The sequence below is a fragment of the Oryctolagus cuniculus genome, chromosome 13, assembly GCF_051225735.1.
Source record: "Oryctolagus cuniculus isolate XC-2025 breed Fujian yellow rabbit chromosome 13, ASM5122573v1, whole genome shotgun sequence".
NCBI classification, from domain to species: Eukaryota; Metazoa; Chordata; class Mammalia; order Lagomorpha; family Leporidae; genus Oryctolagus; species Oryctolagus cuniculus.
The window spans coordinates 12,574,132-12,600,730 of record NC_142879.1 but is presented as its reverse complement, the minus strand read 5'-3'; the positions used below and the strand labels follow the sequence as shown (position 1 = coordinate 12,600,730).

The following is a 26,599-nucleotide window of genomic DNA, read 5'->3' as shown; positions in this document are numbered from 1 at the left end:
ACAACAGTCCCTAATTGCATTCTCATGGAACCCAGTTTCTATGTTGTGAAGAATCCTTGGAGAGCACCATATGAAGAAGAACTAGGGTCTCTGACTGATTTCCCTGTATTATTATAAGTGAACAAAACACACTTATCATTCTGGTTTATGTTTTTTAAAGATTTATTTATTTGAAAGGCAGAGTTACAGAGAGGCAGAGGCAGAGAGAGAGAGAGAGAGAGAGAGATCGATCGATCCTCCATCCACTGGTTCACTCCTCAAGTGGCTGAAATTGCCTGAGCTTGGCTGATCTGAAGCCAGAAGGTTGGGTTCCAGGTACTCGGGCCATCCTCCACTGTCTTCCCAAGCTATAGCAGAGAGCTGGGTCAGAAGTGGAGCAGCTGGGTCTTGAACTGGCACCCATGTGGGATGTCGGCATTTCAGGCTGCAGCTTTACACGCTATGCCACAGTGCTGGCCCCTCTGGTTCATTCTGATCCATTCCAGCTGAAACTCCACACATTGGAGAGCAAGAAACGGCCAATCCTGATATGCCCTGCTAGAAACTTGAACCACAGAATTGTAGGATTAATTTATGCCACTAGCTTTTGCAATTTTATGCAGCATAGTAACTGGACCATGCCTACTGATTGTGTATACCAAAACTCTTCAAGGTTCTGGACATACACGAGTGAGTAAAACAGATTATATCATCCTTACATTTAAGTTAGGAGAGATAGTGTGATATTGTGAAATTAACAATTTGATTTTCATTCACAATTCCTGAATTCCCTCCTCAAGGCAGCCCATAGAAACTAGGGTCTTTCTTCCTCAAGGTGAGTAATAGAAACTAATCTTCCTCCACCATTAGCTGGCCTTGAAGGATTTCTCTGCCCTACCTTTGTCTGATAATAGGTCAGAAGACCCTTCTCATTCCAGAGAGTTTCCATATTTGTGAGGTAAGAGTGATGAAGAATTTGAAGAGATAAGTGTTGCTGGGTTTCCCTACTCAGTCTGTTAGCAATCATGTCTATGCTATGAGGTCTCCAAAATTCCAAAAGGATAGGGTTTAGAGAGCTTCCACATAACTGCACACTTGTGGGTTCCTGAAGAGTGGAACACTTAGAGAGGTCACCTTGCCTTGTATGCTTTGTAATATTTTTATTATATACTTGCAGATCTAAACACTTTCCTGAGCTCTGTGAAACGTACTAGCAAAATAAAGCCAGAGAGGAAGTTAAAGACAACCAATTTATAGCCTATAAGTCAGAAGCACAAATCAAAAACAACCTGGGGTTTTCAATTGACCTCTGTCGTGAGAAGGGGAAATCTTGGAGATTGAATCCTAACTCCAGGTGGATAGTCTCAGGACTGAATTGAATAAGAGGACGTCCAGCAGGGATATGTTGCAGAATAGGCTGTTTGCTTGCTGGGGGTGAGATGTTGTCACACCTTTGAGTTGCAGAAATGTTATGTGTTGATTGTTGTGACCTGAGAGCACAGAACAAAAACAGTATTTCTTACTCAGGTAGAAATATTTAATTTCAAATAGTTAGAAGTTCTACAAAATAATACATACATAAATAAAACAAGACAAAAATGAGAGAGAGTGCCTCAAGGAGAGAGGTAACTATAGGTGGTAAGATTATGAAAAAAAGTATTGAAAAGGGGAGTAAGTTGAAGGATTGAAGATTCTAGACACATGGTGAGTAAATACAAAGAAGCTGAATTGGAGTGACCTTGACACATCCAAGGAGAAGGAAGGCTAGAGGGCCGAGGTTGAAGTAAAGGCAGAAGAATACATGAGCTGTGAACTGAGAGGTATCCAAGGGCTCTGTCAGCAACAAAAGGAGACTAGATTCCATTCCAGGAACAACATGAAGCCATGGGAGGGTTCCAAGGAAAGTGTAAGGTCTATTTCAGTTTTTATACACATTTAATTTGGGGTAATTTTGGATTCACAGAGGAGTAGAAAATACACAGTCCCTATACACTCCTCACTCAGTTTCTCTCACTCTTAATATCTTATATTACCAAGATGGATTTGTAAAAACTAAGAAGCCAACATTGGTATTTTACTATCGACTAAACTTCAAACTTTATTTGGATTTCACCAAATTTTTCATTGCACTGAGTTGTCATTCTTGTTGTCTACCCTGATTTAGTGGTCGTGTATCCTGAATTTCCTATGATCTGATGGTTTCTCAGATATTCCTCATTTTTTGTTACTTTCAGAGTCTTGAGGAGTGATTTATCATTTTTGTTGTTGCTGCTATGTGGAGAATGGCTTCCAGGAATACTACAGTGCAAATAGTAAGAACAAGGAATGTAACTGAACCTAAAGGGGTGGATTGCATCCTCTTGTATCAACTCTCTAACATCCAGTGTTTGCTTAATATTTACAACACATCCTAATTCTAGAGCTCAATAGTTAGATTGGACAGGATGGTTTTGGAATATGGGAGCTGATATACCACTCTCCCAAACAAACAACAAAAGTTGATTTCTTCTTTAAAGTATAAAATTCTAAAAATTTAGATAATTTTGTCTTAGTTAACAGTGTTGGAGTGCAGTTATTTTTAAATTCAGCATTCTTTTGGAGATTTTAAGAGTCTACACACTTAAAGCAGTAAGCCTGTCCCTAGGGATAAGTTTATTTGCCATAAATGAGCTAGCATATGCCATGATTCTAGGGCAAGATGCTAAGGCAGAGTCCATATTGTAACTGAAGGAAAGTAGTAAGTTGCAGGGGCTGAGCAGAGAACCAGGCTTCAGCGTCTTGAATGCCTGTTGGTTCTAAGGACAAATCTTCAGATGTATTCAAAGACATGTAGGAAGATGAATGGTCCAGGAGTCAGACTGCGTACTATGAAAGAGTGCCTTTGTGTTCAGTACAGTTGAGAAAGCCTGTTCCATGTTCTAAAAAATCTTCCTTCATGGTTGGTGCATTTGAACTCTCCTTGCAAGGCAGGCCTTTGTGTACATCTTTCGTGGTCAATCATACTCAAGACAAAGGAACAGTCATGAATTAAGATCCATAGGGAATCACAATGAGTCATGGAACAGTAAAGTGGTCCAAATGGAATCTAGAGAGAGTGAGAGAACCACCAGGAAGAATATCTATAATGGCAGTTCCAAAACTCTTTTATTCTCCAACCATCTTACACTTATAAAAATTATGGAAGACTCTCCAAAGATTTGGGATTTTCAGACTATCTCAACTACTGTATCAGAAATTAAAGTTGAGGCATATAAAATTGTATTAAATAAGTTATTTAAAATGAACAAGTATATACTACATCTTAATGTAAAAATAACAGATATTTTTATATCAAAGAACTATTTTTCAAACATACAATGAAAAAGGTAGTGGTTTTTTATGTTTAATAAAATCTGTTGAAGTTTGGATTAATAAAAGACAGCTGGATTCTCAAATTTGCTTCTTCCTTTACTTCAATGCAGTCATATAGCATTAGATGCTTATTTCAAAAGACACTTGTAAGACAGTGTTTAAATGGCAAATACTGTCTCAGTATTGTTTTGAAAGTAGTTTTGAATTTGTAGACTCTCTGCAAAAGATTTCTAGGGGTCCCTAAATCACATTTTGGGGACCATGTGGCTAAGAAACCAGATAGTTGAGATGGAAGTTTGTAGTTGAAGGTGCTATTGTTGGTGAATCTGGGTAACATTGTGAAAAACAAATATAATGCTTCTCAGTATTCTGACCCGTCTTATTCACTATGGCATATCCTTATAATGTACCAGCTGTGATACTAGTTGTTTCTACACATTTTATTTCCTTCCTTTAAATACTATGAACTGTGTTTTTTTCTAATACAAATTGTTAATACCCATTTTCATAAGGAAGAAAAATGAAGTTCAGTATTGTAAGTTAAGTTGTCTTGCATGCATTATTAAACATTCGCAAAGATTTTCTTCCAAGACTATGTCAATTTTAGGACATCCATATTATCCCCATAAATAATAATTATTCAATAAGTATTAGGAATATGGGACAATAAGGAACGTGGAATAATTAGAATAATTAGAATTTGTGAGAAAATTAAGGTTGCTTGTTAATATAATACAAATAAGAATGAAAGGATTAGAAAAGAGTATTTTGTAAGGAAGTTAGAAATGAACAAAAATGCAAAGAAAGCAAATTATTTCCAAATCAACACAACAATAATTAAACAAAAAGTATGGTATCTGTGAGTAGAATTAAAGCTTACAGGGAGAGCACCTTTTGGAATGAATAGTTCAGTAAAGCAATATAAGGATGACAGACAAAAAGCATTCCCATGGAATAAATTGGCTTTGCCAATTTGAGGATTTGAGGGATCTGAGGAATTGAGGGAAAGGAAAAATTCAAAGATAGCTAGCTAGCTTGAGGTATAAGCACTGGAAGACATGAGACTCATCTAGACATTTTGGGGAACAATGATTGGAGTCATTACAAGGACTTTCAAAATAGGTCTTTGGGTGGTGATTGACACAATTTGTATGAATTCTATTTTAGTGAATCTATAGATGCACAGCAATAGTTTTATAAAGACTTTTAAATGTAGAATATAAGATTTCATGTGTGTGGCTTATCTCATTTCATTATTCTTGCTGCCAGATTCACTTTATTTCTGCATAAAATGGTGACACTTTGGGTTATTGGGTTAGTTTTTCCTTTGTAAATAACCCCAGCACTCTTCTCTGATAGGCAATTCAGATTATTACTTATGAGGGCTATCAAACTGCAGATGCATTTAGCTGCATCAAAAATAAAATACCCATTGCCTTACAATTCATGATATGTCCAGAAAGCTTAAATATTTTAGTATGTATAATATATTTTGTCACTGTAAGTCACTTTCACAACTGACTGTACAAAAAGTTATTAGGTGGTTGCCAATATTTTCTCAAATTTGAATCTGCCTTGAATGTCATTTGCCAAAGTTTCTAAGACTAAATAACATAAAGAACTGTAATGTGCTTAAGGATGGAGGTGCACCTAATATAAACTACAACTAAAATGAAGCATTTCTATAGTGCTTGGGATTTTGTTATATTTTTATAATCAAATGTGGAATGAAGATATAACTATGACACACTCGTCTATCATCATGGGAGACTTATTTAATTCTGTCTCCTGAAGATCAAAGGATGAAGTACTAAAAGGCAGAGGAATGTTATATCAATGTTTATGTCGGAATGAGGTGGAAATTCCACATTTGTGTTAGGTAAAGTTACCTTCTGGGAATGGTCTCAGGTCGTATTCAGAAGTGAATAGTATATTGTTTGTAGTCCAAGAGAATCATTGGTTTCATCACTGTATTAGTTTCCTGCTGGTGTTTTAACAAATGAAGTCAAGTTTAGTGATTTAAAATAACACAAATCTGTAATCTGTCAGTTCTGCAATTCAGAAGTCTGAAATGAGTCTCTTTAGGCTAAAATCTATTTGTCAGCAAAGCTATGGTGCATTTTTGAGACTCCAGGTGAAAATCCTTTTCCTGAATTATTCTCATTTCTAGAATCTGCCTGCATCTCTTGGCCCATTTCCTCTTCCTCCACCATCAAACAGGTCACTCCAACCTCCATTTCCATCCTCTTATCTCCTCTTGTCTTTTTCTCATGACATTCTTAGGATTACTTTGAACCCATTCATATAATCCAGGATAATCTCATTATATCAGGCTTCTTTGTTTACTCAAATTTGTACAATTCCTTTGCCCCAGTTAGGTCATATAATTCCTGGTTTCAGAAGTTAGGATGTGGATGTCTTTGGAGCATGTTATTCTGTCTACCTCCCAAGGGCCTTGATTATTGATTCCTTCACAGGTATTCTCATATGCCCACCGAAATACTTTTGAATCCTAACAGCCAAGCCGGACAGATAACACGATGACTTTAATGGATCATTACCAACAGGGGAAAATAGAACAAACTAGTGTATGAATCTCAAGAGAAGTACCCAGTTAAGTTGTATGTGATGTGAAGAAGAGGAAAAGAAAGATGTGAATTCAACCACAAATACTCACATGTCCAGCTGGCTTTGGAGCCCACAATCCATTGCCCCTATCTCATTTCATTCTCCCCATTTCCTTCACAAAATCACTGATTTCTAATCCATTTTCAATTAAACAGATCACCATTATAATCACCCCTGTACACTCACTCACAGCTTCATTTTCTTTCTGGCATTTTTGCCAAATTCACACCACATTGATTTTCCACACTTTGACATTCTCAAGTTGTCACCAACTCCTCCCTACTTAATTGAGAATTCTGCCTTCCATCACGTTATGAAAACGAACTGATTGAAAAATAGTTTATACAATCTTCCCCTTTATTTATCCACTATCTACCTCTCCATGCATCCCCATACCACAAATTATCAGGAATCATCATTTGATTTTTTTTTCCCATTGATAAACTGGCTTTTTAATCCAATCTTTCCGCTTGTGCACAAATTCTCATGTGTATTTCCCCTTCTCATGGACATCATTTTGGTAATTCTGCTGACTTTCTTTTGCATTGAAAAAAAATTGTTTTTGTCTACGGAAACATTTCCATTATTATATAAGCATGTTGATATTTTCTTAACATGCTAAAAACCCTCTCTCTCTCTTTTTTTTTTTGACAGGCAGAGTGGACAGTGAGAGAGAGAGAGACAGAGAGAAAGGTCTTCCTTTTACTGTTGGTTCACCCAACAATGACCACTGTGGCCGGCGCACCGCGCTGGTCTGAAGCCAGGAGCCAGGTGCTTCTCCTGGTCTCTCATGCGGGTGCAGGGCCCAAGGACTTGGGCCATCCTCCACTGCACTCCCTGGCCACAGCAGAGAGCTGGACTGGAAGAGGAGCAACCGAGACAGAATCAGGCGCCCTGACAGGGACAAGAATCCCGTGTGCTGGCGCCGCAGGTGGAGGATTAGCCTTTTGAGCTGTGGTGCTGGCCAAAACCCCTCTCTTGATCTAATATTGCTGCCTAACCATTTGCTCATTTTCAGCTTTTGTTCATGGTAATAGCCTTTGAAAAAATACACATAGTCCTTTCTCTCCTTCAAATTTGTCTTAAGCGCTCCAAATAAGGTTTCATTCTAATGATATATTGATAGTACTTAAACAAAAATATTAATATAGTACTATTAATGACTCACACTAATATAATACCGTGCTCTGGGCACTTTATAAAGGAACTTTATTAGACTATTGGGATCTAATCCTAACACCATGCAAGATAGTGGACTGGGATTAAAATCATGACAGACACCTCTGAAGTCCACACGGTTAGCTTCTATGCCAGGTATGGCCTCTCTGACCCATAAGTACTCTCCATATTGTCAAACCTGATTATCAATTTTTTTTTTTTATTTTTTGACAGGCAGAGTGGACAGTGAGAGAGAGAGAGAGAGAGAGAGAGAAAGGTCTTCCTTTTGCTGTTGGTTCACCCTCCAATGGCTTCCGCGGTCGGCGCGCTGCGGCCGGCGCACCACGCTGATTCGATGGCAGGAGCCAGGTGCTTCTCCTGGTCTCCCATGAGGTGCAGGGCCCAAGCACTTGGGCCATCCTCCACTGCACTCCTGGGCCACAGCAGAGAGCTGGCCTGGAAGAGGGGCAACTGGGACAGAATCCGGCGCCCCGACCGGGACTAGAACCCGGTGTGCCGGTGCCCCAAGGCGGAGGATTAGCCTAGTGAGCCGCGGCGCCGGCCCTGATTATCAATTTTTGGTACATAATTACTTAGCAAATTCATAATCTTCCTTCTCAAAAAACTGTATTCAATTGGCATCTGAGATCTCATCTTTCCCTGATTTTCCTTCTATTTCTTTGCTTTTGATTCTCAATAGGAATCAAGCAAACAGATGCAAAATATGTGGTGCTTTGACCTTAAGGGCGTGATATTCAGTCATGCAGGGGGTAGCTTGGTGAGCAAGCACTCTTTCTAGAATGTTTTAAGAGAGATTAATTAAAATTACTATGGTGTTTAGAAGGAGAAGCTGATGAGCGCGCAATGGAACTGTGTACAGTTCATGAGGAGAAATACTTAGGTGACGTTTTAAAATATAAAAAGGGGGTTGACACAGATTGAGAAGGTGAATAAGTGTTTCAAGGAAATGTGAACACAGAAATTTATGGATGCTTGAAAAAATAGTATAAAAATTCAACCTGGTTATTTCACTTTCCCTCCTCCTATGCCTGTATTTGATTTTGAATCAGCACACCAGAAAATTGGGTTAATTTGCCAACAGAAATAGCAATGTGCCATAATGGTAGCTTTGATCCTGTTTCTGCATTATACTCATTAGACACATTGAGGGAACTTTTAATACGTATTACTCCCCAGTCTGCAGTCTCAGTGATTCTGATTTGATTTTTTATGGATGTGACCTGTTTTTAAAAGCTCCCCAGAGGAGGCCAATGTTTAGCCAGAAATGAGAACCATCCGGGTAGAAATAAGCAATATGAGGGAGGATGGACTGGACACCTAGACTCAAAACAAGATGAAGGCTAGTTTGTAAAGGAATTTAGTGAGGACTTCATCCTAGTGACAAGTATTATGCAAGATTATGATGTGTGCAAATCCATGTCTCAGGACAAAAATAAATTTAGAGAATAGTATGTGTTGGGGGATGGAAATCGTCATAGAACCTTGTTTATGAGTGATCAAGAGAGCTCTTATTTTAACTCTCTTGGTACTGGGTAGAGTGTCTGGCATGTTAGTCAGGATGCTAAAGAAGGAAGATATTTAGGGTGGTAAACAGAACTGCTAATGAGATAGCTGGAGAGAATTCAAGATTTCTATTTTTTCCTTTTTAGTATGAAGATCTAACAGAATCTGTTTTTTCAAATTAGATCTGTAAATCCTCGAATAAGCCTGGAAGCAAGTGGGTGGACTAACAAGTATTTCTGAGTATCTGAAGCAATCAGTTTGCCTTTAAGGGTGCAGGACTACTCTTGTTTTGAACACCAAATGCCCGTTTCTGAGTTTCTTGAAAAGTCATGAACAGTCACAGAGTAAAAATTTCATTACATACTACAGTGGCCACTAACAGCACTGCCAAGAAATAATAAAGGAGGTGACAGAACAACCCAAGGAGAAGTAGGAGTCAAGTAAATAATGTGTGAGGACAGAGAGGAACAAGCCACACTGTCTTTGAACACCTTGTGCTGTGCATCCCACACAGGTCCTCTTGCTGTTCCTCAACAGGCATTCTCATCTCCAGGGCTTTTCTCTCTTGCTTCCTTGAGCTTAGAACGTTTCCCACTCAAAGTGTGGCATGATTCCCCTTTCTCCACCACATTTCTGCTCAGATGTCACCCCATCCAAATCCCCACTCAAGTCTGCTGGTCACTTCATTCCCTTTCTCTGCCTTTTTTTTTTTTTTTTGTTTGTTATTACGACGGTCATGCTTACCTGTAATTAATTAATTATTCCTAGAAAGAAATCATCATGGCCCCAGAATGAACTACTCTTGGCAGGAAGGAAGAAATGAAAGAATGAAGAAAGGAAGGAAGAAAGGAAGGGAGGAAGGAAGGAAGGAAGGAAGGAAGGGAGGGAGGGAGGGAGGGAGGAAGGAAGGAAGGAAGGAAGGAAGGAAGGGAGTTAGACAGGGAAGGAGACAATTTAGGAGGGAAGTTTTTCATAAGAAAGATGACTTTTTCTGCTTTGACATCCAAAAGTCCATGCTGTAGGATGGATGTTATCAACTTATCTCTCAATAGAGGAAAAAATAGAAGACAAAAAGTTGGAGCAACCTGGAAAAACATGAGCTTACTAGTTATATAATAAAGGTGCCAATTGTAAACATTGTGCAAATTATATTTTCAGAGTGTTTGCATCCTCCACCCATAGGCACTTCCAATAGCATCCTAAGTGCATGTGTTTCATCCCATGGACCTTACATTTCCCAGAGGTGTGACAACTCAGGTCACCAGGGAGAGAGACTTTGTTAAAGTATAGAACACACAAAGCTCTTGAAACTAGGAATCTCATTTGTAGTATTCCGGGGATGGGGCATGATGTGAAAGCAGTTGTCACTTTTAAATTCACATATTAAAATATGTTCTGGGAACCACTTGTACGTCACATAGAACACTAATACCTTGGTCATGGAAGAGTGAAAATACAGGGTTATTGGCCTCAGAGAGCTCATAGTTTGTTTAGTAGTTGACAAATATTTAAAGACAGTTTTACAAAAATCAGTGTATGAGACATTGTTAAAAATTATTGAAAGAAGTAGGAGACAATGAGAATCCAATTTTTCCAGGTGCAGAAGGGTATAATTATTTTAAAACTCTTGTATATTTAGTCTCTGGAAGTTAATAATCAGAGGAATCAAATTATTGTAACATATCCACATTGAGTTTGTTGTAAAAATAGACCTAGAACTAAGAAACATGATGGTAACATGTTTGTTTCTAGCTTGTAACTGGACTGTGAACATAGTTTGGGAATGAACTTGCAGTCAGAATCAGGGTTACTCTGCCCTTGCTTTGTGCAGAACTTGGAGAATGAGATTTGTACAGCCTCAGATGTTGCCGGTTAGTTCAGCTGTAATGCACAGCCCCCTCCAGGGATGAAGTCTCCCTTGGTGATGGAACCATAAGAGTGAGAAACTGATACAATGGGAGGATAATCTACAAAGAATTTGCCAGCTCAGTTGATTCAGGAGTGATCAGAGCATTACAATGTCACTCTAATCAGACATGTGCACACATCACTCCTGCCATTGACAGGGACCTACAAGAGAAAGAAGCAAGGGTTGGATCAACTTGTCCATTAATTCCAAGAGGTCAGCGATTTCCATTTCTCAGCCTCCCAGAATGAACGCGATGATATGGATGATGTTGTCTAACTTAAGGGTCATCTAATTGTCATTTTAAATTTAAATTACTTACACAAGTTTACCTCCTACCCTTTATTACCGTACATGAAATCCTCCTACAATGAATGCAGACTCCTCATTTCATGAATCGCCATGCACCACTTATATATTAAAAGTCTTTCAGTAAATAGCTATAAATTAGGCTGATATTTTTTCCAGTGGAAATTCTTTTTGTTATTTTACAATATCAAATTCTAAGTTTTATTTCCTACCTTCTTACACATCATTATAATGTAATGTATTTTATATTAGTTACATCTACAAAAACTCATTTTCTCTATCAAATGATGCATGGAAGTTTGAATTGCCACAAAATACTCTGTTAAGCTTCATAATCATATCACATAGCAAAATCAATAAAAGATTGTATTGGCCTCATATGTGGGCCTAATCTATTTTAAAACGTGAGGCTGGCCAGTGTTAAAGTTGTCAAGATAAATTCTCTCCATTTTTCAAGACAAATTCTCTTTGTTGTACATTAGTCAAGAAAAATTTTCTTTTTTTGTACATTTTTTCTGCAGTCTTACTATCATTATCCTCATCACTCCTCTTGAGTTCTGTTCTATAAGGTGTTATACAGCATCTACAGGTACAATGCTATCCCAAACGTACACTTCATAGTAAGACAATGCATTCTAGAACTTTCTCATTTTTCAAAACTTAACACTCTTTGACTTACTCCTTTAGGGTCTGTTTACTGAAATTTGGCCTGATAAAATCTTTTTCAACGGCGACAATATGTGCCTAGTCCAAGGAAATAAATATGTATTTGGAAGATACTTTCAACGCATTAAGTAATTGGAATGCCTACCCAAATTTCAAGTATGAAGATAAATATAGTGAGGGAGATGTAATAGAACAGAGATCTTTTAATTTTCTTAACATGTAGGTGATTGTATGTAACTCTTTGTGGGGCCAGACATTAATCAGTTCTCTTCTTCTCTAGAAGTTGTTTTTCTCTGTTTTACATAGTATGGCCAGTACTCCAGGAGTGTCTGGTACTTCTATGGTGTCATTGTTCTTCTCTTCACTTAAATCATCCGTTGAGTCTAAGTTACACTAGAATTCCTGAGGCAAACGCTCACATTCCACAAATTTGGAATTTAATCCTGGTACCACTAATTACTAGTTCAGGCAAAAATTCAGGGAAGTTTATCAAATCTTCTCAGATTCAGTTCCTTTATGAAATAGCAATACAGCATCACATGCTTAAATAGTTCAGTGTTTGGTAGCAGGAAATTATGTGTTGGTTAGCTGACTTCTACTCATCTGTTGGGTATGAACTTCCATTTGACTGTACCTATTGGATCTCCTTATCTTCAAAGTTTGATCCATCAAATTTTTTGTAGATTTTTATTTCAGTTCAGTTTCCCTTCTTATGCTTCATTCTGTCACGCTGAATAAACAATGATACTAACATATAATTTTAAAATGTTTTTGTTTCCTTCTCTGTGTTTCACACCTGCTCTACAGGGCTAACATTTCCACTGATATTTCGATGACTATTAGAGTAAATCCTAGACTTTCTTGGTCAATTTTTAATAGGAAAGTCTTGGTTACTTCTAATCATAAAACCCTATTTTTATAATTAATGTTTCTGCTCTAATATGTTGATAATGATGATAATCAATTTTATTTAGAGTTAATATTTTTTGCTTCCCTTCTTTGGGGCTCAAGAGGAGGAGGGTCCACAGTAATCCTCTTCTCTCTTTCCTGATCAACAGTTTGGCTCTTCATTTTCCTGCTTAATAACGGAATCTTTTATTTCCAAAGTCTGAGCTGATGAGAGGACTGAAAAAGCCCTAGTAGACTGGTATTCTTGTTGCCATCTAGCTTCCATCTTTTATACACAGAGTACAAGTTTCTTTTTCTTTCTTTCCTTTTCTCAGCTGTGGCTCCCTCTATAGAAGCAGTTCCCTCAATTTAATTTGGATTGTCACTTTCTGCTGTTGATGTTGCCACAATGAAAAGTTGATAAAAACGAATCCACTGACCATCTATTACACTGCTGATTTATTTTCCACATTTCCATTAATATTTTTACCTAGTCAGAGAAAATTTATCTATCTTCTTCTTGCATACACCACCCCTGGAAGCTGTAGGTACTGAACGATGCGTAGCTGCAGGGATTGTAATGTTATTACTTTTAGAACATTGCTGTGTGTGCCCAGGTGCAAACTTTGCACTCTGAGTATGTGTTTATGCTTATCACCTGCTTCTACATTGAATATAATAAGCATCATGTCTATGGCCATACCACCCTGCATGTGCCCAATCTCGTCTGAATATAATAAGCATCCAATTTCATCAGTTTAATTTTGTAATGCTTTATAAAGTATAGATTCATAATCAAATTGGGAGACTGTGGATATTTTAATTTAGCCAAATCCATAGTTGACATTATTGGGGCATTCTCTTTACCAAGATTAAGAGAGGAGTCATTTATTGGCAAGATAAATTCTTGTTGTTATATTTTAGTCACATCCACATTTATGATTTATGCATGTAACTGAATATAGTTTAGAAGCATTTGTTGAATAAAGAAATATTCTCCAAGATGCTCTAGTTTTCCAGAATGAAATTACTTACTTCTTTTTTTTTTTTTTTCCTGACAGGCAGAGTGGACAGTGAGAGAGAGAGAGACAGAGAGAAAGGTCTTCCTTTGCCGTTGGTTCACCCCCACAGTGGCCGCTGTGGCCAGCGGGCTGTGGCCGGCATATCAGGCTGATCCGAAGCCAGGAGCCAGGTGCTTCTCCTGGTCTCCCATGGGGTGCAGGGCCCAAGGACTTGGGCCATCCTCTACTGCACCCCCGGGCCATAGCAGAGAGCTGGGCTGGAAGAGGAGCAACAGGGACAGAATCCGGCATCTAGGGACTAGAACCTGTGTGCTGGCGCCACAGGCGGAGGATTAGCCTACTGAGGTGCAGCGCTGGCCATTACTTACTTCTTTTTATTCAGGCCCAGTTCTTAGTAACTTTGCTTTTAGACAGAGACCCATGATACTTGAATATTATTTTGGAAAAGGTTCCCTAATGCATCTATGTTATGCATCTATGTTGTAACATTTTAATGAATACTTTGAAAGATAAACTCCAGATTTACATAATATGTTAATGAATTTAAAGCTTATATTGGAATTTTCATTTAAATAGTATCTTTGTTTCCCTTTCAAAAGCACTGTTGTGAGGAAATTCATTTGTGTTTTCAGACAAAAGAGCTGGAATTCTTGATGTCACTGCCACAATTCAGTAATACTTTAAGGCACAGAGGGAAGCAGGGTTTCCTCCTAGTTGTTAAAATTAGCTCAAGACAAACACTGGAGTCTAGATTCCCTGACTATAAATACATTTGTCTTTTAGTCTTTCATCTATATCATGTTTTTTTTTTTTTTTTTTTTTTTTTTTTTTTTTTTTTTTTTTATCTGAGAATGTTCCAAGAATATGTGCCTATTCATTTTTGGAAAATCTTGGTAAAGTTTTATGTGTCTACCTACCTGTCTCACAATTAAAATTTTTTGAATTCTTGGTGTTACATTTTACATTTTCTTCAGCATTAGATTTTATTTTCTTTCATGGAGTCTGAGATTATTCACTAATAATGTCCTAGAAAAGAAGGTGAATTATTTTTAAAAAAAATTATTATAAAGCTAATGTACAGAGAGAGAGAGAGAGAGAGAGAGAGATCTTCCATCCACTGATTCACTCCCCAGCTGTCTGTAGAGGTCAGGGCTGGGCCAAGCTGAAGCTAGTAGCCAAGAACTCCTTCCAGGTCTCCAACATGGGTAGCAGGGGCCCAAACACTGGAGCCATCTTCTGCTGTTTTTCCCAGGCCATTGGCAGGGAGCTGGATCACAAGTGGAACAGCTGGGACTTGAACCGGTCCCCATATGGAATACTGGTAACATAGGCAGCAGCTATACCTAATATGCACCAACGCTGGTACCAGAGGAATTCCTGACATCTTTGTTTTCTGCTAAACTTAGATAAGAATATAAACCCCATTTTATATTTTATACTGCCCATCTCTTAACAGATGGATATAGTTATTATTTTTATTTAGCTTATATTTTAGTCTTCACACTAAAGATATAATTGGTTTATGCATCATGTCCATGTTAGAACATTCTAAATCTGTTGTATAGTTACTCTTACAAGTGAACTTTGTATTTTCTAATGTTTTCTTCTTAATCCTTAATATTTCTCTCCATTTGAAGAACTTTATTTAGCCCTATTTGTAGGAAAGATCTGGTGGTGATAAATTCTGTTTTGTTTGAGGATATTTTTATCTATTCCTAATTTCTAAAGGATTGCTTTTCTGATCAAAGTATTCTCAGTCGGTACTTTTTCCCCATTATCTGTGAAGGTCTCATTCTACTTCCTCTAGCTTGTGGAATTTCTGCTAGGTCTGCCTTCAGGTGAAGGAACATCATTTTATGCTGTTTTTCTCTCGCTTCTTTCAGTATCCTTGGTGAGTTAACTTTCACTGGTGACATCTGACCTTTCTGTACCTGCATATCTGTATTCTTTGAATTTGGAAAATTTTGTTATTCTCAGTTTAAATAACCTTTCTCCCTTTTAACATCCTAAGTTCCCTCTTGAAACCCAAGAACTGAAATATTTGATCTTTTAATTCTTTCCAGAAGCTGTAAGCATTCTTTATTTTTTCCCCTCCTCTGTGTATTTTCCAATAGTCTGTTTTTGAGCTCCCTGATTCTTTCTTCTGTTTTATCTATTCTGCCATTGATCTCTTTATGTCTTCCACCACATTTTTCATTTCACTTAATGTACTTTTCAGCTCAAGCATTTCTGTTCAAAGTTTTAAAAAATCACTTAAGAGGGATAACATATCAGGTTGCTCATCAACAGTCAGGGTGAGGGCTGATCAAGTCACCGTTTCTCATAGTGTTCATTTTGAAGTGCTGAAACTTAACTGAAAAGTGATCACTGTTAAATATAAGAGTGGGAATAAGAGAGGGAAGAGATGTGCAATTCAGGACATGCTCAAGCTGACTTACCTCAAACGGTAGAGTTAGAAACATACCAGGGGATTCCAATTCAATCCCATCAAGGTGGCATGTACCAATGCCATCTCACTAGTCCCAGTGATCAATTTCTGTTCACAATTGATCATACTGATAGGACTAAGAACCAAAGGGATCACATAAACAAGACTAGTGTCTGCAAATACTAGCTGATAGAATCAAAAAGGGAGAGAATGATCCAACATGGGAAGTGAGATACACAGCAGACCCATAGAAGGGCAGATGTCCTAAACAGCACTCTGGCCTCAGAATCAGCCCTTAAGGCATGCGGATCTGGCTGAAAAGCCCATGAGAGTATTTCAGGCATGGAAAGCCAAGACACTCTGGGGAAAAAAAAAAAAAAAAAAAAAAACACCTAAATGAAAGATCTCCGCGAGTGAGTTCCCAGTGGAAAGAACGGGTCATCAAAGAAGGAGGTACCTTTCTCTGAAGGGAGGAGAGAACTTCCACTTTGACCATGGCCTTGATAAAAATTATCAGAGTCAGTGAACTCAGGGGGCTTCCATAGCCTTGGCAGCTCATGACAAGAGCCTAGGGTGATTACTGATGCCAAAAACAAGAGTGTCAATTTGTTAAGTCAACAACAGGAGTCACTGTGCACTTACTCCTCATGTAGGATCTTTGTGCTTAGTGTGCTGTACATTGAGATTTAATGCTATAACTAGCACTCAAACAGTATTTTTTCACTTTATGTTTCTGTGTGGGAGCAAACTGTTGAAATCTTTACTTAATGTATGCTAAACTGATCTTCTGTATATAAAGAGAACTGAAATGAATCTTGATGTGAATGGAAGGGGAGAGGGAGTGGGAAAGGGGAGGGTTGCGGGTGGGAGGGACGTTATGGGGGGGAAGCCATTGTAATCAATAAGCTGTACTTTGGAAATTTATATTCATTAAATAAAAGTTTAAAAAAATCACTTAAATCTATTTGCTTTAGTTTCTCTGATAAAGTACTCAATTATTTCTCTTTGTTTTCTTGAAGGTTGTTGAGTTCTCTTGAAAACAGTAATTAAAAACTAACTCTTGAGGATTCCAAGATGGCAGAATAGGGAAAGCGTGGACTTCTCTAGGCAAGAGGAAAGGAGTTAAAAAAAAAAGGTGGAGAAAGTGCATTCTCAGGGGACAGATCAAGGGAAAACTGCAGTGAAGATTCTGGAGAAGGAGGAGAGACACTATGGATCTGTGTGGAAAGTGCAGACATGCAGCAATGAGCACAACACATGACCCCAGCAACGCAGAGCTGGGCACACTCCAGCTTTGGAGAGCAAGGTGAGATCCGCCTGCAGCAATCCATTCCACTGGTGATATAGCCTAACAGAGTTAACTTCTTTGAGTCCAGCCTGGAACTCTGAGGGGAACAGGGAGCCCCAAAACCACTGTGGAAAAAAGGGGCAAGTTTCATTCTCCCAATCCCCCAATAATAGCACCCAGCCACTGTCTGAGAGTACGGGTGCCATCTTGGATACCGGTTGTAACAGCTCCTGCATGCATGCCCAGAAACTCGCAGGGATAAAATACCATCTTCTGAGCAGAGTCACCCACAGTAGCTCGGGTGCATGCACAGGCAATGGGTGGGGAGAAGGAGCCATTTCAACATCAGTATCAGCTGCAGAGACTCTTTGCATTCTGGCCTGGCAATCAATGGGGAGAAAGTGTGATTATGAAATGAGTAGGGCTGTGGCCAGTGGCTATTGTGCAGCATGTGATCCAGGGATTTTTTCAGAAGGACTGGCTAGCAGGGCAGAGGGCTGAGACTGTGGGAACTCTGTGACTGCATGAGAGGGCACAGGTTGTAACTGGGTCTCAGGACGATCACTGGGCACTGCTTCACATACCCTGAGCTTGCTGACTGCCTGGAGTATGTTATTGTAGTGGGATCTGTGCTCACACCAAGGACTGCACAGATGTTCTGTGTAGTTCATGTGGAAGCATGGATGAGTATTGCACCCAGTGAAGGTAACACTTGGGCACTGATCACCTTGGAAGAGAGTAGGTGAGGGTATGGTTACACCAACAGAGGTGGACATTACCCCCTTTCTGTTAAGGAGATCTACCACACCCAATGTGGGAGTCATCATGCAAACTTGCCCCACCCTGGAGCACTGATCAAAATTCCCTGGTCACACCCAGTACACACTTCTGGATATTCACTGAAAGGGCAAACTGTCCAGCAAGCTACATAGGTACAGTTCAAAGATAAAAGCCATCAGAGGAAAAACCAAGTAGCTCTACAAATGCTTAAAAAATAAAAGCAGATTCAAAAAGCAAGAATAAGGAAAGCAACAGAATCACTCCCAACTGAACACAATAGCACTGCAATATTAGAATGTGAAGATGAAGCAATTAATGAAATGCCTTAATGGAATTCAGAAGATTAATCATAGGATTATTCACAAGAAATGAGAAGCAATGCACATGACCAAAAAAGATCATCACCACGACACACTGTAGTCAAACTTTCAACAGTAAAACACAAAGAAAAGATTCTAAAATAGTCATGAGAGGGGTGCCAATTTACTTTCAGAGGAATGCCAACTAGACTCACAGCTGACTTCTCATCAGAAACCCTGCAGGCTAGGAGAAAGTGGCGAGATATATGCCAAATCTTAAGTGATAAAAACTGAACCCAGAATACTGTACCCTGCAATGCTTTCATTTATGAGTGAAGGTGAAATAAAGACATGCCACAACAAACAGAAATTGAGGGAATTGGTCACCACACTCTTCCAACTTTACAAAAGATGCTTAAGGATTTGTGCTACACACAGAAACACAGAAAGATAGTCATCATTCTGAAAAAAATGGGAAGGCAACAAATCTACCAGTAAAAGTACAAAGGAAATCCATAGTAAGCAATAGAAATATTTATGGAAAAATGGCAGGGTGAAGTCGTTACTTATCAATAGTAACTTTGAATTTAAATGGCCTAAGGTCTCCAGGCTGGCTGAACGGATTAAATAATAAGATTCCTCTATTTGATGCCTACAAGAAACGCACATCACCAGCAAAAATACACACAGACTGAAAGCGAAGAATGGAAAAAGTTATTACAGGCTAATGGAAAGCAAAAATGAGCAGGTGTACGCATGCTAGTATCATGCAAAATAGACTTTAACACAAAAAGTGTTAAAAGAGACAGAAAGAGCACCAAAATAATTAATGGATCAATTCAATGGGAAGATGTGACTAAAACAAATATATATGCACTCAATGTCAGGAAACTTGGCTATTTAAAGCAAATGTTAATGGAACTTAAGGAATATGTAGACTCCAATACAATAGTAATGGGGGACTACAACACCCCACTTTCAGCTCTGGACAGATCAACTAGATAGAAAATCAGCAAAGAAACAACAGAGCTAATTGACACTATGGACCAATGGATGTAGTTGATAACTACAGAACTTTCATCACACAGTTGCAGAATGCACATTCTACTCATCAGTGCATGAAACTTTCTTTAGGATAGAGCATATTCTAGGCCATAAAGCAAGTCTTATCAATTCAAAACAATCAGATTCATACCAAATATCTTCTCTGACCACAATGGAATGAAGTTGGAAATTAACAAATCAGAAATTTCTAGAACATATGCAAACACACAGAGACCGAACAACATGCACCTGAATGAACAGTGGGTCATAGGGGAAAGCAAAGGAGAAAGAAAAAATTTTCTGGAAATGAACAGAGACCAAAACTTATGGGATACAGCGAAAACAGTGTGAAGAGGGAAGTCTATAGCAATTGGTGCCTACATCAAGAACTGGAAAGGCACCAAATAAATGAGCTATAAATGCATCACAAGGAACTAGAAAAACAACAAACCAAATCCAATATTAGTAGGAGGAAAAATAACTGCAATCACAGAATAATCAAAATTGAAACAAAAATACAAAAAATAAAAAAGTGAAATGAAAAGCTAGTTTTTTTCAAAAAAATAAACAAAAATGATACACCATTGGCCCAACTAACCATAAAAAGAGGGAGAAGACCCAAGTCAATAAAATTAGAGATGAAAAAGCAAATATAAACAACAGATACCACATAAATAAAATTAATCATCAGAAATTACTACGAAGAGCTGTAGGTCAACAAATTGGGAAACCTAGAAGAGATTGATATATTCCTGAACACATACATCTACCAAAATTGAGTCATGAAAACATAGAAAACCTAAACAGACCAATAAACAGACAGCGATTGAATCAGTAATAGAACCTTCCCAACAAAGGAAAACCCAGAATCTGATAGCTTCACTATTGAATTCTATCAGACATTTAAAGAAGTATGAAACAAGACACCCACCTTATACTTTACACTTTACATCAAAATCACTTAAAACGGATCAAGGACCTATATCTACAACCCTATACCATCAAATTACTAGAGGCCATTGGGGAAACTCTGCCAGACATTAGCACAGGCAAAGACTTCTTGGAAAAGGCCACAGAAGTACAGGCAATCAAAGCTTAAAATTGACAAGCGGGATTATATCAAGCTAACAAGCTTTTGCACTGCAAAAGAAACACTTAGCAAAGTGAAGAGGCGACCAACAGAATGGGAGAAAATATTTACAAATTATGCAATTGATAAAAGATTAATGACCAGAATATATAATGAAATCAAGAAGCTCAACAAGAACAAAACAATCTAGTTAAGAAATGGGCACAGGACTTGAACAGCTATTTTTCAAAAGACAAAATTCAAATGGCCAAGTGATACATGGAAAAAGGCTCAAGATCACTAGCCATCAGCGAAGCGCAAATCAAAACCAAAATGAGGTTTCACCTCACCTCAGTTAGAATGATTCTCATGCAGAAATCAATAAACAACAAATGCTGGCAACAATGTAGAGAAAAGGTACCCGAATCCACTGTTGGTGGGAATATAAACTAGTCCAGCCACTGTGGAAGACAGTATGGAGATACCTCAGAATTCTGCATGACCCAGCCATTCCACTCCTGGGAATTTACCCACACGGAATGAAATCAGCATATGAAAAAGTGATCTGTACCCCAATGCTCATTGCAGCTCAATTCACAAATAGCTAAGATATGGACTTAACCCAGATGTCCATCAAGCAATGACTGGATACATTACAGTAAATATACACTATAGAATACTACACAGTGGTAAAAAATGAAACCCTTTCTTCTGCAACAAAATGGATGCAACTGGAAACCATTATACTTAGTGAAATAAGCCAGTCCTCCAAAGACAGATACTGTGTTTTCCTTGATCTGTGGTAACTCATAGAGTACCTAAAATGTAAACTATAGGAGTGAAATTGACATTTTTGAGATTCTGTGATTGTTTACAGCCCTTGTGTCAACTGTTGAGGAACAGTGTTTTTTTTTTTTTTTTTCCTTTATACTATTTGTTTACCTCTTTACTTGATGTAGGGTTATTCTTATTGGTAGAAAGTAAACTGAAAACAGATTTTTGTAATAATTAAGAATGGGAATGGGTGAGTAAGGAGGAAGAAGGTTTGGAGTGTGGGCTGCAGGAAGTGTAATGTGGGAAGTATCACTGTGTTCCTAAATCGGTACAATCTGTACATATGAAATACATGAAACTTGCATAGCTTAAATAAAATTAAGAAAAAAAAACCCAGACATGCTAATAAAAAACTATCTCTCTAGGAATTCTATATGTTCTTGGTGCACATGATGATTATGGGGGACAAGATGTCCTCCCATGTGTCCTGGGAAGGCCTGTGGGATCAGTCAGTCTGAGGAGCCTGTGATGTAACTTAGAGTTTGAGGCTGAAGTCTGCAAGTTGAGGAAGCTGCAGTTGGAAGTCCTGGAGGCTAAAGGCCTGAGAACCAGAGCTCTGATGTCCCAACCCAAGAAAGGGTGAATTCACTCTTCCTCCATTTTTTCCCTTTTTAGTATCTCAATGGATTGGATGATTTCTGCCTGTAGTGATGAGGGCAGCTCTTTTGTTACCCAGCTGCTAGGATTTAAATACTAATATGTCCTGGAAATGCCCTCACAGACATACCCAGAATTCACATTTTACCATTCATGGGGTATTACTGAGCTCAGTCAAGTTCACACATAATTTAAACCATCATAAATGAATTTGTTGCATTATCCTTCTGTCTTGGAGCTAATATTAATTTATGTGATTTTTAAAATTTGCTATGCAGCTCTGTGGCTTCACCATGTAACTCCTCAAAAATAATACAAATTACTCATATTACATGAGTGTAAGCCTTCCACCTGCAATGTTTAAAGACGAGTGAACTAATTCTTTTTTGAATTCTAGAAAGTTGTTAAGGCAGGTGTTCAATAAAAAATTAAGTGTAATAGTGAAATATGTATATTTGTATTTTTAATCAATCTTTTCTGTTGTCCAGTTTTCTCATTAAAGACAGTGAATATTGTAACAGTGAGAGTGATTTTCTTCATAAAAAGATACATTTGCATATGGTACCACTATTTTTCTAATAATATATTCCTTTTGAGTCATTATTCTGCTTTTTGAGCAAAATTTCATTAGAATTCAGAATGCTTTTTCCCTATCAAGGCTTAAACTCCTGTGCAATAGTGATGCTCAAATTATTTAAATGTACGTTCATTTTGCTTTGTAGCTCTACTAATGGCTGTATTATTTTTACATAAATATTTGTATTTTATTTCAATTTCTGAGAGTGGAAATATGATTTAAACAAAAAAGGGATGCTTATTTGTGCTCGATGAAATGTACACAGTGAAATGTTTTTAAAAAGGCGATTTGCATGATTTAAGGTAGTCAGACAAATGGATTTCCAAATGCTGGTACCAGAGAAACCAGGCGTAGCACTGCCATCCTGGGAAACTACGGTGATGAGCATTCCGCTCACAGGTAGAGCAGCAGGAGAAAGGAGTTTGTGCTGGGGAAAACGCTGACAGATGGCAGATTTGCTGGTTCCTTGCTCTCATAATGAAGCGGGATGCTCAGCCTGAGCTGCAAGCCAGTTATTAATGCATTTTTCATTTACTAAGGCCAATAAGATTTTATTGTTGTAATGGGTAATGTTTCTGGCTGCTGTAGGACAGCAGACAATTTATTCAAATATTAAATTAAATTACTAAAGGTAGAGTAACATTGCCAGAAAAACAAAATTAAAATAAATCTGCAGCACAACATTAAAATTAAAGGTTCATGGCAAAATAAAGGACAAAGGTATTTTGACTACACTCTAGGGAGATTCTTTGAAATAAATGCTATGCATATATATGTACATACATATTTATGCACACATACACACATATATAAATCATATAGAATCATATACCAATGCACAAAATTTCATGCACATACATAAAATCACATACAAGAATTTTTTCTGAGACAAGGATTCATGTATATTTTATACACTATCAACAGTACATATTGTGGTGGTTACCAAGCTATAATCTCTAGGATCTAACCCATCTTTCTATACCCTGCTCTGTGATCCTGGATCTAAGACCCAGCAATCCAAATTTACCCTTCGCCAGCAATCTCCTCATTAAACCCTGCCAACAGAAACTGTTAGATGGGAGGTTAGGGACTCACTCCTTCCACTTCTAGTCCGCCTCCTGTTCTGGTGAGAATCACCCAGCAGCAGCTGTAGCTCCGGCTGCTCCTGCTGTTGCTGCATTGCCTTTGTGAGCAGCGGAATGCAGCGTGCGGCTTTTCAAACACTTAAGGGGTGAGTCTGTGCAGCTCCCTCAGACACCTCAGCTGAAAGTTCGATTCCTGGCCCACAGGACCTCGCGTCCCTGTGCAGAGAGAGGGGCAGCAGGGGAGCATCAAGCTCTTGCGGGTGGTTTGCGTTTCCTCCCTGAAGCTTCCTCCCCCAGCTCCTAAGATTAAGAGCTCCATTTTTTTTTCATTTGTTTGTCCAGAGCTGGGTGTGGTAGCTGCTTCCTGAAACTGCTGCCTCCATGCTAACTGCTGTTGTCATAGATGTTTAAAAGAAAATCAATTGTTTCTGTTTAGATGACCAGTACAATTCACCACTTTTAAGTGAACTCTGACTCAGATATTATCCAGAAAGCTCAGAAATTCCATAGCATATTGGTTCAATAGAAGGATTGAAAATGCAGTTACGTTAGTGCATATGTGGAAAATCCAATTTTTATTAGAGCTCTACTCGTCCAGTTACTTTATTAAAAATGACAACATGGCAAATTGTTGATAAAACGAAGACTTCTAGTAAGGGTGGGTGGTCTGCATTAGTTCCAATTGCTCTTGGGAAACATGAGGGACTTCAAAATGTTTGTGAAAAAAAAATGGAATTAAAAGTGTGAATTTTTTGGTGAAGAGTTGTATTATGAAAAATCTATGGATACATTTCAACATTTTTGGACTAAAATAAACTCCTAAGGCTAATTTCATTTTCCCATGGACTTTTTAAAATGCACTTATGAAACCTACAGAATTAAGTTAGTATTTCCTCATGACTTTACCAAGCCTCCATCTTCCAATTAAATTCTCAGTTTACAGGGACACTGACTTTTTTTCCACTCTTCAGTTACAGTCCTTCCTGCTTTCTTGCCTGTATTATCACTGCCACCAGTTTGGCTCTGCTCCAATTCATTCTCCAGGCTTTCCCAAATCAGTGTTTTCCTCCCAGAATGTTTGACTCTTCCTGTCACTTAGATACTCACAGTCCCTGGGGGGATCTTTAGTGCAAACTCCAGTCTCCTAAGCTTTCCTCTGTCTGCAGCCTCAGAGCTCACAAAGTGCACTCCCCCACTGGACCTGGGATTCTAGTTCCATTACTACTTGAACTTAAGTTGAAAATATGCTTTTGATCTATGTTTCTTAAAGGTCTATTTTCTTCACTTTGAGACTCAACAAATGATTTAGTTTGAATGAATGATTTCCTTCTATTATTTTACTGATTAAGACTTATTTAACTATTAGGATTCATCATCAGCTACATTATCTGTTTCTTCAATTTTGGATTACCTAAATAAATGTCCATATGCTCCTATGTACAGCTATGTATAACTACTTTGTGGCTCATTTTTCTATTTTAATTGTTTCTGGTTACCTACGTAGAAAAATGTTCATATTAAAGTATAAACCTCCAATGGCAAGGGTACAATAAGACTTACAGATAACTGTAAGCTGTTGAAAATGAGGAATAATCAAGGTAACTATATAAATCAGCCTCACACACATCAAAAATCAGGGTGAACACACTCAGGAATTCTCAAGCAGCTGAGAAAATCATATAGATTTTATTTACAAAAATTCACCAAACTCAACCCTTGGTATTGGACAATAATTAACAAAGGAACAGTTTACTCAACTACATTTATTTATTTAAAACAAATTAAAATATTCATTTTTAGCTATCGTATTTTCAAGGTTCAAAAAGAGATTAATTGTTGTGCACTAAAATCCTGGTTTAACAATAATGCTGACACATTTCTGTGAGGATTATAAATTGCTGCAAAGTTAGCACTAAAAATGTTCAATATCTATAAAAATTACAAATGCATCAACTCTTTCTGCTAAATTGTCCGGCATCTAGAAATCTATTCTATAGAAACAGTATTTGAGGTACAAAATGATTAATTTACTAATGTTAGGATCTTTAAAAAATGGAAAATGCATATTATGAAAAATTACATATAGATTTCAGAAATTTTGTAAACCATACATATTTTTAAAATTTTTATTTTTTTGTTTTTTAAGAACCTGTAGATTGAGATAGTTAATAGATGATAGACAAATAGATGACAGATAGATAGATAGATAGATACCTCCCATCTGCTGGATGCCCACATTAGACAGGGCTGGGCGAGTCTAAAGCCAGGAGCCTGGAACTCATTCTGAGTCTCCCACGTGACAAGGACTCAAGCACTTGAGCCATTATCTGCTGACTTCTCAGGTCCATATTAACAGAAACTTAAATTGGAAGTGGAGCTGAGACTTGAACCAGAGTCTGATACAGGATATGGGGAATCTAAGTGCAATTTAACCACTATGTCAAATGCCTCTTCCTCCTCCTAATTTTTACAAGAATAAACTTGTGTTCTAATTCCATTTTTCTAAAATTGTTTCAATGTTCTCTCATAAATAAGGATTCAGGCAATGTTCTTTCTTGAAGGCTTAGAATGAAAGGAGGGATGGTAAAATACAGACTGTTAGCAGTTATAAAATATAATTACAAATAGTAAGTAATCTACAATAATATCTAATGCATTATAAAGGAGGTGTATAACACTGTAAAATATGTCATCTCATGTAGTTTGGGGATTTATATCTTGATTATAGTAATGGCAACATTACTCAACACTTTCATGTATTCTTCCTCTTCCAATCTTTGTCATTCCTCCCATAAAGAGGTAATCTATTTCCCCATTTGTTGAAGACTTGTTTGACCAACAGAGTGGGACAGATATGAAAGTGCATTAGTTTTTAGCCCTTGCCTCAAGAGAACTTGCATTCATCTGCTCTTTTTCTTGGAACCCTCCCACCGCTGTGTGAACAAACCGCAGGTGGATCAGATCTGTGCCTGGTTCAGAGCTTGGCAAACACCGCGCATGTTAAGCAAGGTCATTCTTGCAGGCAGTCCTGCTGAAGTAACTGATTCAAATGCATGAGCAAGAGCCCACTTGAGGCCAGCCTTGTGAAGTCAGAGCAGAACCATGTCCTGCAGACTTCTCACAATAAATGCTCATGTTTCAGAGTTACTGAGTTTGTGAGTGCTTTG

General features: G+C 38.0%; 1 long non-coding RNA gene across 1 annotated transcript; it reads right to left on the bottom strand.

Moving 5' to 3' along the window:
- Nucleotides 1-767: 767 nt before the first annotated feature.
- On the bottom strand, nucleotides 768-23,664 carry LOC103351057 (uncharacterized). The gene is made up of 3 exons (XR_007909593.3): nucleotides 23,443-23,664; nucleotides 5,220-5,314; nucleotides 768-1,469 (listed from the first exon to the last, which is right to left on the bottom strand). It is a non-coding gene; the product is annotated as an uncharacterized LOC103351057 (long non-coding RNA).
- Between the last annotated feature and the right edge of the window lie 2,935 nt (nucleotides 23,665-26,599).